Here is a 15,880-nt window from a genome sequence, read left to right on the forward strand (position 1 = left end):
ATTTCACTCTAGCATTAATAGCAAAGTTCACAAAGACAGAAAACAAACATTGGCAAGGATGTGGAGAGATGAGCCCTCTTAACTGCTATTGGCACTGTAAAATAGTGCAGCCATTGTGGGAAACAGTATGGCGCTTCTGTAAAACTTTGGAAATAGACATGCCACATGATCCAGCAATCCCAGTACTCAGTATATAGTCTATATTAATAAGAGTCATGGCACAAATAGATATATGCATACTCATGTTCATGGTAGCATTATTCACAGCAGCAAAAAGATGGAAATACCCTAAGTGCCCCTCAACAGATGAATGGATAAACAAACTATGTTACACACACACCACGGAATACTACCCAGTGTTAAAGAACAATGACCCTGGCAAACACCTGACATCCCTTATCTTGCTCCTTTGATTACTTCTGGTTGTTCCCCAAACAAAATAAACATTTAAAAGGAACATGATTTGAGCCCCTTGATGATACCCAAACTACAATTTTGACAAGATGTAAATCAAAGAACACAGATTTCTTTCGACATGGATAAGAGAGATGGAAAATCACCATCAGCAAAGTATTGCCTGAATGAAGAATATCTTGAGAAAAAATAGCTTCACATTTTGATATTTTTGTTTCATAAATGTTTTCTATGATTTTTGTATCAATATTTTTTGTCTTATATTCCTTCCAACTTCTTCTGACGTTCCCTATATCCTTCAACATTATGCCCATAGAATCCTTCAATATAGTAATTTGAGGATTAAATATTTTCTTCAGTTCTTCAAGCTTTCTAAATAAGATGATTAGGGAGAAAGTACACAATTCCTCAACTTCTGTTATCTGTACTACTGCAAAATTAACTCCTTCTTTACAACTTGTCTAGCTGTCATATGTTACTAGACTATTCATATTTCTTACCTGGTAAGTCCACTAATAGCTTCTTTCTCCCAGAACTTTGTTACCCATGACATTCCCAGCCATCATTTCTATATAAAAATTTATCTAGCTTTAACTTTAAAAAAAAAAAAAAATTATTGTGAGTTGAGTGAAGGTTTACCAACAAGGTCATCAGTTGTAAGTAAAGCAAATACTTTACTTCATCTCAATGATTACAATTCCCTCCATGCATCAACAGTTATCTCTGTTCCATCCTGTGGCTCCTAATTCCATTGCACCCACCTTCTCATCCCTTCTCAACTTTGTCCTTAGGTAAATGTCTCCCTTTTGATTTTGAATGAATGACCTTTCCATGGTGAGCATACCTTACTAGTATTGTTGTCCTCCATATATACCTATCTACTGCTTGGCTGAAAACGAACCACTGGGTAAGTTCCTTTAAAAAGTTTTTTTAATTCCTTGCCATTTGTAAGTTCTGTAATTACATCTTTCCCTCTTTTTGTTTTATAGTTGTCTTCATTATAAATTGACAGCTCTGGTTTCCTACTTTCAGTATTGTGTTTCGTTTTGTTTTCATTTTGAATATGTCTACATCTGGATTGATTTATGGATGGTACTGCTGTATATATCAATATCAGGTTGTTGTCTGCTCTTGTTGGTTTTAAGTTCAAAGGACTCCCCTTATTATTTTTTGTAAAGTTAGTCTGATTATTATAAATTCCTCTAATTTCTGTTTATCTGGGAGTGTTCTGATTCTGCCTTCATATTTGTGGGACAATTTTCCTGTTTATATGATTCTTAGCTGGCAATTTTTTTTTATTTCAGAGTTTTATATATAACTTCCCATTGCCCTCTTGGCTGCTGAGGAATCAGACTTTCATCTTATTGATTTTCCTTTGTAGATAACTTTACATTTTCCACAAGCTGCTCTCAGGATTCTTTCTTTGTCTTTGATTTTGAAGAATATGATTATGAAATGTCTTAGTAATTTTCTTTTGTGGTCTCTTCTGTTTGGGGTTCGTCTAGCTTCTTTGAGTACTTACCTTCTGGTCTTTCATGATGTTAGGGAAGTTCTTTTCTAACAGCTCTTCTACTAATTTTTCTGTGCATTTCTCTTTCTCTTCCGGTTCTGGAATTCTGGTCACCCATAAGTTATTCCTCTTCATGGTGTCTGGCATGAATCTTTGGCTTTCTTTGGATACTTTTCATTCTTTTTCTGATTGTTATTCTAGTTACTAGTATTGAGAGCTTTATCTTCATGCTTACTAATTCAGGCTTCCATTGATTCAAATCTATTCCTTTGCCCTTTCAATGTATTGTCCATTTCTGAAACATAGTATTAATTTTCTGGAGTTCTACCTGTAGATTTTTTATTGTCTTCAATTTATCTATTTTTCTGTTTGTTCCTGAAGTGTTTTCCTGAATTCTTCCTTGTTTTTCTTGGCCTAGCTGTCAAGCATTTGTTGTTGTTGTTGTTATGTGCCATCGAGTCGGTTCCGACCCATAGCGACCCTGTATAGGGTTTCCGAGGGTATATAAATCTTTACGGGAGTAGAAAGCCTCATCTTTCTCCCGCGGAGCAGCTGGTAGTTTCGAACCGCTGACCTTAAGGTTCGCAGCCCGATTCGTAACCACTACACTATTTAGAAGGACCTAAATATCATTCTCTTGAACTCTTTTTCAAGTTGTTACATTGCCTTTTTTTCCTTCAAAAACATTTTATAGTCTGTCTCTTGGTTACTTGTTTGAGTTACTCTGTCTTGTTTCTTCATGTAAACATAAATTGTCTCTTGTTTCAGAGACATTGTGGTGGTGTTATATTTGTACTACATTGATGATTATATGTTGGTGTATCCTTAGACACTCACCAACTGCCTCCCATGGGTATGAATAGAGAATGGAAACTTCTGCATCATTCTCTGCTTGCTGTTCATGCAGCTCAGTTTAGGATGGGTTTGTGTGATTGGTTGTTAACATTGATTCAGTGTATAGAAGTTGGTATTGGTTCTTGCTCAGTGGGTGGGGTTGTAGATGGTATGGTTGTGACTAGACTGTATGGACATGTTTGCTGTCCCCTGTTGGATGAAGGAAGAAGAGAAAACATACACATAGGAGAGAAGGAAAATAAACAAGCATGTTAACAATAGAGAAAAAGAAAAAAATAGAAAAAGGAAAAACCAATGGAGAAAAAAAAATAAAATAAAAAGCAGGCAACAGCTAGGAAAAGAATACAAAAATCAGAAAGAGAAAAGAGGGAGGGAAAAATAAAAAAGTAAAAATCCATTGAAGAAAGAAATTTAAAAGAAAGAAAATTAACACAGTACTTTAAGGAGAGGAAGGAGACAAAGGAAAAGAGAGCAAAGAGTAGTAAAAAAAAAAAAAGAGAGAGAGAGAGAAAGAAATAGAAAGAAGTGGTTGGAAAAGAGAAAAAGAGTAGAAAAAATGAAAGCAGAGACAAATGCTAGAAAACAAAGGAGGCCAAAGAAAGAAAGAAGGAGAAGAAAGTAGAAACAAAAACAATGAAAGAAAATAACCAGAATAGGTGCTAGACTCAGAGGTCTCCTGATAGCCAAGGACCTTGTGGGTGGGCCAGGGAAGAGATGGCAACCATCCCAAACCTTAGAGGAGTTCCTGTAGGGCTATATGTTGTCTGTTCTGGGCACCCAATCAGGGATTAGTTCATGCAGACTCCAAAGTAACTGGGGGATTTCTATACCAGAGGACAGCCGAGGGTAGGAGGTCTTACTAGGTCAAGGCTAGCCAGAAGCAGCTTTGCAGGTCTGGAGCAGGCCACACCTGATTCCAGGTGCTGGGCTGGTTCTGTTCAATCCCCACTCACTTTGATGCGGCTCTGACCACCAGAAAAGTAGGAGCTTCTCTGGGAGTATACACGGGTGGCAGTTCAAGACGGCTGCATTGTGCCTGGCCAGCCCACAGGCACAGACCAGCTTCTCCTTTTCCCTCCAGGCCTATGTTCAGCTGCTGCTCCTAGTTAGGGATAACCCAAGGCTGGCCAGGGCTAGCTCTGCAGTTTGGGAGCAGGGTTCACCTGAATCACGGTGCCTGGGTTGGTGCAGATAGTTCCCCACTCACTTTGATGAGGCTCACAACTGTGCCACTACCTTTGTGCAGCTCTGAATGCCAGAAAAGCAGGAGCTTTGCTGGAGGTGTACACAGCTAGCAGCCCGCCACATCTCCGGTGGGAGTGTGGGAAACAAGAAAAAAAACTGCACCTTTATCTCTGCAAGTCACCAGTATGTTTCTGCAAGGCCACTATACTGTCTTGTCTCTGAAATTGCTCACAAAAGTTTAAGATGGCCTCACCATGTCTGGTAGGTCCACACAGATCACCAGTCTTTCTCCATTTTGTTGCTGCATGTATCTGTTCAGCTTTCTCTACTACTAAGCATTCAATCCACTCCTCTATCCCTTAATCAGAAGCTCAGGGTCTCAGGACTGTCATCTGCATCTTGTTTCATTTGGGTTTCCTTATCTTTCTTAAACAAAACACAAATTGAAATATTTCAACAAACTGATGCAGCACTGGAGGCACTATTCTAAGTCAATTTGGAAGACACCTACCTGGCCAACAGATTGGAAGATATCCATATTTGTGCCCATTTCAAAGAGAAGTGACTTGACAGAATTCATACATCATAGAACAATATCGTTAATCACATGCAAGTAAAATATTACTGAAGATAATTCAAAAAGAGCTACAACAGTACAGCACATAGACATGGAACTATCAGAGGTCCAAGCTGGATTCAGAAGAGAAACCGCCAACCTAAAGGTTCAAACCAACCTTGAGATTGAGTGCTTACCCTACAGAAGAATGATCATGTTGTTTTGTTGAGAAGTGCTGTCCAGTCAACTCCAACTCATAGCCACCCTGTATTGGGTTTCCAAGGAGCGGCTGGTGAGTTTGAACAGCTGACCTTGTGTTTCGTAGTCCAGTGCTGCACCATACCGGGAATCCAGAATTACAATAAGACTCAACAACAGGGACTCAAACAAGTATTTGTTCACCAATGTTGCAATATATTCATAGTATCCAGAAGATGGGACCAATCCAAATGTTCACCAACCAATGAATGGATAAACAAAGTGTAGTATATAAATAAAAGGAGCTCTGGTAGCGTAGTGCGTTACGAATCGGGCTGCAAACCTTAAGGTCAGCGGTTCGAAACTACCAGCTGCTCCGTGGGAGAAAGATGAGGCTTTCTACTCCCATAAAGATTTACACCCTCAGAAACCCTGTACAGGGTCGCTATGGGTCGGAACCCACTCGACGTCACTTAACAACAACAACAACAGTATATAAATGCAATGGAATACTATGTATCCATAAAAGTAAATGAATTTGAGTGGAGAATGAAGTGTCCAACTGATAAGAAGAGAGGGCATATGCACAAGAACACCCACATTTGCAGAATATACCCACTTGACCTGGCTTTAATGGCTGGATGATCAGAACTCAACTAGAAGAAGAAAGAAGAGGGAAAAAAAAGAGTAATCGGATACAATTTGATGAACTTGACCTACACCTATGGATGCAGTAGCTCAAAAGAGGGAATGAATCTTTACAAAGGGCATCATTCCCAACCCTTCAATACACAGGGTAGACAGGGATGGGCAACTTGGACATTGGCTACCCAAAATGGGGGGGGAGGGGAGGGCTACAAAGGCAAGAAGTGACTGGCTTACAAGCTTTCAAGAGGGAGCCTAGATCCAGAGGGTGTGGAGGAAGGTAAAATCTCCACTGAGTAGTATCCAATCTGTCTGGGCGGGGCTGACGAAAGGAGATGGGGATAGCACTCATGTGTCACTATAGTGAATAATTGCTATCTGGACTGACTGTGAGTGTTGGAAATGTAAAAATAGATGTTTTGTAGCAAAAGGAGGGGAGTGGTTGACTTTGCAGTCCAGGAGTGGAGGTATCTGGGACCATCAAGGGATAGAAGCAGAGTGAGGGACCCTACTCAGAGAAACAGTGATGTCAGAGATGGAGGCAGAGACGATGATGTAGAGAGATGGAGCCGCTGGGGACTATAGACTCAGAGAGGGAGAGGGGCTGTGTGCTGACGACTGGGGGGCAGGCTTGCAGGGTGTACCCTTTGGTTGATTGATGATGCATGGAGAGAATTGTAACCATGGCAATGAAACGCTATATGATAGGATGAATGTAAAGCTAATGTTCTCCCATGTAAACGATCACATAATTCACAATAAAACATTAAAAAAACAAAAAGTAAATGAATTTTCAATACATGCTACAGTATGGATGAACACTGAAAGCATGCTGAAGGAATTAAGCCAGAAACAAAAGGACATATATTTTGTGACCACATTTTTATGAAATATCAATAGACAAAGGTATGGAGATAAAAGTAGATCCAGGGAGCAGGTGGAATGGAGAGTCACAGCTTAATGGGTACAGAGTTTCTGTTTGCGGTGATGAAAAAGTTTTGGTAGTAGATAGTGGTGATGAGTGCATAAACTTTTAAATATAATTAACCCACTAAACTGTATATTTAAAAACGTCTAAAATGGCAAATTTATTTGCATATATTTTTGCAATATTCAAAAAAGAAGTTTCTCACACTTGAAAAACTTGGGGACATGAGTATTGTTTTTGTTGTTGTTAAATGCTGTCGAGTCAGTTTCGACGCATAGAAACCCTGCATAGGATTTCCGAGGAGCAGCTGGTAAGTTTGAATCATTGACCTTGCGGTTCGAACTGACCTTGAGGTCGAGTGTTTATTCCACGCACCACACCAGAACTCTCACATTTGAAGAAACACACTCAATATTTGATATCTCCAAAGCTGAGTACCAACTATTTATTATATAAGTGAAGAGAAGAAACACTTAAAAATAAATCATAAATTTTAAAGAAAAATATTAAAATATAAAGCAAATATAAATTAAATCTCAGAAACTGTATTTCATTTTTTATTATTTTTTATGGTAAAGCTTGCAAGGTCTGATGTATGTCAGATATACAGGAGGCAGAAGGACTGCATGTACTCCGAAGATCGCCTCAGAAACGGTATTTTAGTGATTCCACTCTGGTAGTGTAGTGGTTACGAATCTGGCTGCTAATCTCATGGTCAGCAGTTTGAAACTACCAGCTGTTCCGCAGGAGAAAGATGAGGCTTTCTGCTCCCGTAAAGATTTACAGCCTTGGAAACCCTGTACAAGGTCTCTATGAGTCAGAACTGACTCCACAGTACATAACAACAACTATTTTATGAGTGTTTGATGTTTCCACAACACCAGAATTATTAATCACAGTACATCCTAGGAATGATAATTATCATTATTTCAATCATTTTATATGAGCAGATTATATAGTGCCTCTGAAAGACCTTTTAATCCAATCTATTCTTTAATTACTTCTCTCTGCTTAAAAGCCTTTGTTTAAAATGAGGATAACATAATTCATCAAAAATAGCATGACAGGAAAGATAGAAATGTATTGTGGTCAAAACGCATTCAAAGGATAAATAAAACACACAGATATAACAGCGTCCTTTGGGCTGCTAACAGAAAGGTCAGTGGTTCTAACCCACCAACTGCTCCGCAGGAGAAAAATAAAGCAGTTGGTCTCAGTAAAGATTTACAACCTCAGAAATGCTATGGAGCAGTCCTAGTCTGTTCTATAGGTAAGCATGAGTCAGAATCAGCTCTACGACAGTGAGTTTGGTTTGGTTTCTTCATGAAAGACTGTGGCTCTTATTTTGGGAAGAGAAGCAAATCAGCCTAGGCTGGCCTGTGCTGTTCTCTCTCAGCTCGCTTCCTCCATTTTGCTTTTTCTCCAATAGTCAGAGTACCGCTGGCACTATTAAATGAGTTAGCTGAACACAAGAATAAGTAAAAGAAAGGCATAACTAAGTGAAGCAACAAACACAAATGAATCTTCTGGACTCTCCTCTTAAAATGTGGGACAACATAATAATGGAAAGGCCACTAAATCATATACTTAGAATGAATAGAAATCCCTTTTCAGGATGCTGATATTAGAAGACAGAGAGATGAGTGTTCAAGTGTACTTTCTGAGTCGCGTTCTGAGAGCCTGCTAACTCCAACTGCATACTTCTGTTGAATCTAACTAAATTTTGAGCATGCAAAGCATAAGCTTCAAACATAATATGCCAAGATTTTCTTTTTTAAATCAGGTTTTCAGACTGCCTCTCATTCTCCCATCTCACTTTTATCTTACGTTACTTATCTTGAGTCAGTACCCTTAGAGGTCATCCATCTAAGAGATAAACTGATAGAAACCAGCCTTTTACAAACACAAATCCCTCCAGAATCAGGAGATAACATAAGTTTGCCGAAATCCTGTTTTAGTCAATAAGTAGTGAAGTGGATCTGCATGTTGACTGAAAGGCATTCTTATTCAGCCTTTTCAAAGTCTTTTTGTAGGCTTACACAAGTAATTTATGAGTTGATTTTGGCCCCTAGTCATGAGTTCTTTGTTCCTGTTTGTTGCTGTTTAGTTCCATCTGTGGGTTCTAACTCTTAGTGACCCTGTATAGGGTTTCTGAATAACCAGTGGGAACTTGAGTCTCTAACCTGCCGATTCAAGTTGACCTCATAGTCCAGAGCATTCACTCACAGTGCCACTCACGACTCCTTTATTCTTGTTGTTGTTGTTAAGTTATTTTTGTTACAGAGTCACAAATTCTAGGAGTATTGGGATTAAACAGGACTTTGAAACTGTTTAATACCTTCTTGTATTGTTGTTGTTAAGTGCCATCGAGTCTGTTCTGACCCATAGCGACCCTGCACAAGGTTTCCAAGGCTGTAAATCCTTACGGGAGCAGAAAGCCTCATCTTTCTCCCGCGGAGCAGCTGGTAGTTTCGAACTGCTGACCTTGCAGTTCACAGCCCGATTCGTAACCACTACACTACCAGAGCTAGAAAAAGAAGCAGGTAAGATTTGTCCTAATATCTTAGTCAGACCTGTCAGAAAATAGAAGGCACACTCAAAGTGAGTAATTCGAACAGAATTTAATATAGGAACTATTTACCAATGTGTGAGTAGGATATAGAGAAGACATGATGTAATCCAGTAACCCAGAGCTTGGGCCTGAAAGGGGATGGGGAGAGTTACCAGCAGTCAAGGTGAAAGAGAGTGTGTGAGCAGGGCCGAGGCAGCTACATGACAGGATCTGTGGCAGGCAGTTGAGGGACTGAGACTGTAGCCACTCGCCTCCTCTCTGATCTCTTGCTGAGGCCTATACATGACAGTGGCTGAATGAGGCAACAGATAGATCCCATCCTCCCATTCCAAGCACATGGAGAAGGTACACTAAAAAAAAAATTATAAAATGACACATACACAATATATATATAGTATGGACAGAAGTCATGTGAAATTCTCATTTATAACAAGGCCAGATAGTTGCTGGCTGTCAAGGTGTCTGGTCCAATGTGACTCTGGGCACTTCACAGCAGTCCTACCTCAGGCACAATGGCTTGACACCTCTAAGGCCAAGGGGCCCTCTCAGATCTCTTTTTCCACTTGGGAGACCAGACTCTCCACAGATTTCACCTTTATTTCTCTATCCCTTAGCTTTCTTCCTCTGTTCCTCCTTTCCCTTTACACTTCTTCAGTTACTCTCATAATATCCTTTAATATTTGTTAGGAAGAACCTCAATGTCCTATTAGAGGCTCAAAGCAAAAATCACTTTTTCTCCTCTAAATAAGTCCTTCCAAAGTAAAAAAGGAAAGTATGCTGAGAACGTTCAAAAAGTACTTGCTCATGATATTTTATTCATAAAATTAGAATATATATCATAAATCTTTTTCTCTTGTATCATAATTATATCTCCGTGTCATTTAATACAGATTACATCCTAATTTTTGATGCCTACATAGTATTCTGATACAAGAATGCACCATATTTTATTCATATAACCCTCCATTTATGCTATTTGAAATTTATACTAATCTGAAGGAGTTCTGGTAGCATAGTGGTTGGCCTGCTAACCTCAGGGTCAGCAGTTCGAAACTACCAGCTGTTCTGCAGGAGAAAGATGAGGCTTTTTGTTCCCGTAAAGATTTACAGCCTCGGAAACCTTGTACAGGGTCACTGTGAGTCGGAACCGACTCCACAGCACATAACAACAACAAGACTGTGGCACAATAAAAACCCTGTACATATGTGTTTGTATACTTGCATGATTTACTTCCTTAAGATAAATTTCAAGAACAATGAATGGGTCAGAGGTTTAAAAATAATGGATAACCAGAAAATTTAATAAAAATCAATCTGGCAGAAAAGAGGAAAAAAGTGCAAGGAGAAGTGTGTAAAGAGGAGCAAATAAGTCACACTGAACAGTCCTGGTGTGACACAGTATGATAAGCACTAGACTACAAGATCTGGTGGAACTGCAAGGTCAGTGGTTCAAACACACCAGCCACTCCTCAGAAACCTAATACAGGCTGACTATGAGCTGGACTCAATTCAACGGCACTTAACAGCAGCAATATAATCATGTATTCCTATTTTTATCCTTTTGAAATACTTTATACTCATATTTTTGAACAGATATATAGTATAAAGATCCTAAATTTTCAGAGAATAACTGGAGAAAAACAAGTCTGCCTCTCACCTGTCTCCCAGTCATCAGCTCTCCTCTCCCTTGTTCCTTAATGATCCTTTTCATTGTTAATGTGAAACATACAAAATTTCCAATTTTATACATCAAAAAATGGCTTGGGGAAATTGGGGAATGTTTATATAATTTTATATGCATAGTCATTCACTTTTCCAAACTCAGGAACATAATACACTCAGTGACTTTGTCATATCTATCAGAATGCTTGGCTACAAACCTCTTCCCTTTGTGGGGACAAAGTATCTGAACACCAGTTTTTAAAAATTAAAACTGCCAAGGAATGTTAGATAAGCAGTGTAGAGGAGGCCTTGGGTGGAGTGATATTTATTTCCCTAAAATGAATAACGGTTTCCTTTAACTTGTAGAGAGAAATCAACATTTTGAAGCCCATAAATTACATAAACAAATGATAAGAAACATATTGTAACAAAGGCCAATGCTTTTCTATAGAAATTTAGAAAGCCCAACCTCTATCAGGCATGAAAGCTAGAGGGCACTGTGGCTCAATCCTAGCATCTTCCTTCCTGTAGAAAGGAATTGAGACTAAAATGGACTAGACTAGGTTTCATACCAGTAAAGGACTATGGATGAATAGTTTACTTACTGAGACGCCATTGCTAGAAATTGTATTTTTGCTAGGAAAACAAGAGGAAATGATTAACTCTTCATAAATGCATAAGTGGAATACCTTTTAAAACAAAACTCAAAGCATAGAACTGCCTTCTTGTTGTAGTTAAGTGCCATCGAATCGGTTCCAACCCATAACAACCCTGTATAGGGTTTCCAAGGAGCAGCTGGTAAGCTTGAACCACCAAGCTTGCAGTTCAAATGATTTTGCAGTCCAGCACATTAACCCACAGTGACACACAAGAACTGGCACTTGAACACAATTAAGTGTTCTGGAATACCCATTCTTTGCAATGTTACCCATAGTTTGTCATGAACCACACAATGGAAAGCCTTTGCATAATCAATAAAGTAAAAGTAAACATCTTTCTTGTGTTCTCTGCTTTCAGCCAAGATCCATCTGACATCAGCAATGATAAATACATAATTCCATGTCTCTTGTGATTCTGGGTTGAATTTCTGGCAGTTCCTCATCAATGTATGACTGTAACTATTTTTAAGTTATCTCCAGCAAAAATTTAGTTGGCTATAATATTAATGATATTGTTTGATGATTTCCACATTTTGTTGGATCACCTCTCCTTGGAATGGGCACAAATATGGTTCTCTTCTAATCTGTTGGCCATATAGCTGTCTTCCAAATTTCTTGGCATAAATGAGTAAGCACCTTCAGAGCTTCATTAATTTGTTGAAAGATTTCAATTTGTATTCTGTGAATTCCATGAACCTTGTTTTTCACCAATGTCTTCAGTGCAATTTGGACTTCTTCCATACCATCAGTTATTGATCATATACTCCCTCTTTAAATGCTTGAACATTGACCATTTCTTTCTGGTACAGTGATTCTGAAACTTTCCATCTTCTTGTGATGCTTTTTGCATCGTTCAATGTTTTGCCCATAGACTCCTCCAATATTGAAATACAAAAATTGATTTTTTTTCTTTTTTCTTCTTTTCTTTCAGCTTGAGAAATACTGAGCATGTTGTTCTCTTTTGGTTTTCTAACTCCAGGACTTTGTCTTCTTGAGCTGACCTTTGAAACTTTCTGCTCAGCTCTTTGACTTCGTCATTTCTTCCAGTCGTTTTAACATCTCTATGCTGGAAAGCAAGTTTCAGAGTCTCTTCTGCTATCCATTTTGGTCCTTTCTTTCTTTTTCTTCCTTCCTTCCTTCCTCTCTCTTTCTCGCGCTCTCTTTCTTTCTTTTAATGACCTTTCACTTACTTCTCGTATGATGTTCTTGATATCATTCCACAGTTCTTCTGGTTTTCAGTCATTAGTGTCTAATGCACCAAATTTGTTCTTGAGAGTCTCTGAATTCAGATGGGATATATTCAAGGTCACATTTTGGCTCTCAAGGACTTGTTTTAATTTTCTTCAGCTTCAGCCTTGCATGTGAGCATATAGTGGTCTGTTACACAGGTTCCTGGCCTTGTTTTGACTGATCATGTTGAGCTTTTCTACTGTCTCTCCCCACAGTTGTGATCAATTTGATTCTTGTGTAAGGTCTGGTTGTATAGTCACCTTTTATATTGTGTAAAAAAGATATTTGTAATGAATAAATCATTGGTCTTGCAAAATTCTGTTGTGCAATTTCTAGCATCATTTCTATCACCAAAGCCATATGTTCCAACTTCTGATCATTTCTCTTTGTTTCAAACCTTCACATTCCAATCATCAGTAATTATCAATACATTTTGATTATATGTTTGATAAGTTTCAGACTTAAGAAGTTTATAAAATTCTTTAATTTTATCATCACTGGCTTAAATTTGAATAATAGTGGTATTAACTGGTCTTCCTTGTATGAGTATGGATATTATCCTATCATAGATAGTGTTGTGCTTCAAGACAAATAGTAAATATTCTTTTTGACAATGACTGTGATGCCATTCCTCATCAATTTGTTATTCCTGGCAAAGTAAACCATATGATTGTCAGATTTAAAATGACCAATACCAGTCCATTCCACTAATGCCTATTAGTGAAATTCATGCATTCCATTTTGTTTTGTGAAAGCTTCCAGTATTCCTGGATTTGTATTTCATACATTTCATCATTTCACATTCAGATTATTAATGGATGTTTGCAGCAGTTTCTCCTCATTTTGAGTTGTACCCTATCAGCAAAGGAAGGTCCCGAAATCCATTCGTCATCATCATGGTCAACTCTACTTTAAGAAGGCAGCTCTGCCTCAGTCTTATTTTGAGTGACTTCCAACCTGAGGGCTTATCTTCTGGCACTATATCTGATAATGTTCTGGTGTTATTCATGTTTTCATGAAAATTCATGTTTTCACTGTCTCTAACAATGCTCCACCACTATTCACAAGGTTTGCTTGCAGTGACTAAACATTCAAAAGTAGTCTATCTCTCCTTCCTAGTCTGTCTTTGTCTGAAAGTTCAGATGTCTACTATGGGTGACCCTGCTGGTATTTAAAGTACTGATGGCATAGTTTTCAGCATCACAACAACATACAAACCACCACAACATGACAACTGACAGACAAGTCTACTTTGATAACCCATAAATATACTTCTTCACCCTGGCCTCTGAAAGCAATTTATTCTTATTCACAATATAAACTGTCTAATCTTGTGTTTACTTAATTTTGTTTTTTCTTTACCTCTCTGTTGTGAACATATGTATTCTTATTAGTTTCTGGTTTAAACACATTTGAATTTTAGGCAAGATTCTGTAAATGTAGTCTCTAATTTATGTGCTTAAGGTTCAGTGTTAAAGTGACTGTTTCAGTGGAAGAATGCATTCTTATGTCAGATTAGAAATGGTGGTTGGGCTTCCAAATCAAGCCACCAGAGTCTATTTAGTCAATAATTTACCTGAAATATGATGCTTATGGTTCCATTTTCAACTATGCCTTGAACCCATTGAATAGACCATAATACTAGGACAATTTTTCATTGGAAAATGCATTCCATGTTCTTGTGTGGGACACGAGAAACAAATACTTCTCTTAATTTTGGTGGGAAGCATAACCAAATGGTCACCATGTACTGAAATGAAAGATGAAGTAAAAGATCTGAATAGAAAATCTCAAAGAGCAGCTCAAGAACACAAAATAAAATATTATCAGGAAATGTGTAAAGATCTGGAGTTAGAAAACCTAAAATGAGGAACATGCTCAACATTTTTTAATCTGAAAGAACTGAAGAAAAAAAATTCAATCCTTGGATTTCAATATTGAAGAATTCTAAGGGCAAAACAGAGTCCTGGTGTAGTGCTGTAGGGTAAGCACTTGACCTCAAGGTTGGTTTGAACTGCAAGATCAGTGGTTCAAACTCACTAGCTGCTCCTTGGAAACCCTATACAGGCACCAACTGGAGGGCATTTAACAACAAGAGCAACAATGGGCAAAATATTGAATGAAGCAAGAAGCATCAAAAGAAGATGGAAGAAATAGAGTCCCTGTGTCAAAAAGAATTGACAGCTGTTCAATCATTTTAAGAAGTGATGGTAGTGAAGGAAGAAGTCCAAGTTGCATTGTAGGCATTGGAGAAAAACAAGGCTCATGGAATTCACAGAATACAAATTGAAATGTTTCAACGAACTGATGGAGCACTAGGGGTCCTCACTCATCCATGACAGGAAATTTGGAAGACAGCTGCTTGGCTAATCAATTGACAGAGATCTATATGGGTGTCCATTCCAAAGAGTGGTGACCTAATGAATGCATAAATCATTGAATATCATTAGTACTACATGCAAGAGCTGAACAGAAAATTTCAAAGGTCAGCTCAAAAAGATAAAGCCAAATATTACAACAAAATGTGCAGAGATCTGAAGTCAGAAAACCAAGTGAAGTTTCAGAATCATTATCAAGGAAATTGAGGTCTACCAAATTAACCTAAACCCTATGACATAACAGTCCTAGCTGTGGCAAAATTCATAGCCCCAGCTTAATTCAGGGCAGAGATGTTCCTAGTAGGTGAGGGTAAAATATTCCATTGAGAGTTCCTTCAATAACCACATTTAGACAATTGCTGGCTTCAGGCAAGACGTATGGATCCCTGAGGAACAGCAGCACTCAGTTTGTTTGACTCTTTCAGGTTCTGTCTCTTCAGAAGACCCACAACTCTCTGCTTTGGGTAGAGAAGCAAGTGTCCACGTTTAGGAAATCAAGAAACTGGGGAGGTCTTCATTTTCTAAAATGACAGCTATAGATATGTCTCCAAACCTTGTCATCATTGTTCCAAGACTTTAGGGACCTCATTTCTAACATGTTAGGAGATTTCTGGTGTTTTTATACATTTCTTAAGCTTTTTGTGCAAGGCATGGAATTCGCTGTACCTCTTTTCAACAAAAGGTTTTCTTCCATTCATCAGTACTTCTGTCTTAAACACCGACTGTCCCTGCCCCACATCACTCTCCTCACAGTGAAAAGATGGGCTGTAGACCTTCATGACAGCATTAGGCTGGTGGAGAGCAGGCCAGGGACTTAGATTAATATAGAAAAGTTATATAATATAGCCAAGATTTAGCTGTGGTTATGATAATCAAATACTAGTCACTTTTGTTCTCATGTCTTGTGTTTGGTAGATATTTATTTTTGTGAAAAATAATGTATAGTGGGGGAGCATGATGGCTCCATAGAATATGCATTGGCCATGAATCAAGGTTGGTGGTTCAAGCTCACCAGTCACTCTGTGGAAGAATGATGAGAAGAACAAACAAGATGGCGGATCGGGTGGAAGTGCAGTAAAGGAGCTCCA

The 15,880-nt window shown here is 38.4% G+C and overlaps 1 pseudogene; it reads right to left on the bottom strand.

Moving 5' to 3' along the window:
- Nucleotides 1–15,072: 15,072 nt before the first annotated feature.
- Nucleotides 15,073–15,571, bottom strand: LOC102828934 (annotated as a pseudogene).
- Between the last annotated feature and the right edge of the window lie 309 nt (nt 15,572–15,880).

Source organism: Chrysochloris asiatica, unplaced genomic scaffold, assembly GCF_000296735.1.
Source record: "Chrysochloris asiatica unplaced genomic scaffold, ChrAsi1.0 scaffold00059, whole genome shotgun sequence".
Lineage (NCBI taxonomy): Eukaryota > Metazoa > Chordata > Mammalia > Afrosoricida > Chrysochloridae > Chrysochloris > Chrysochloris asiatica.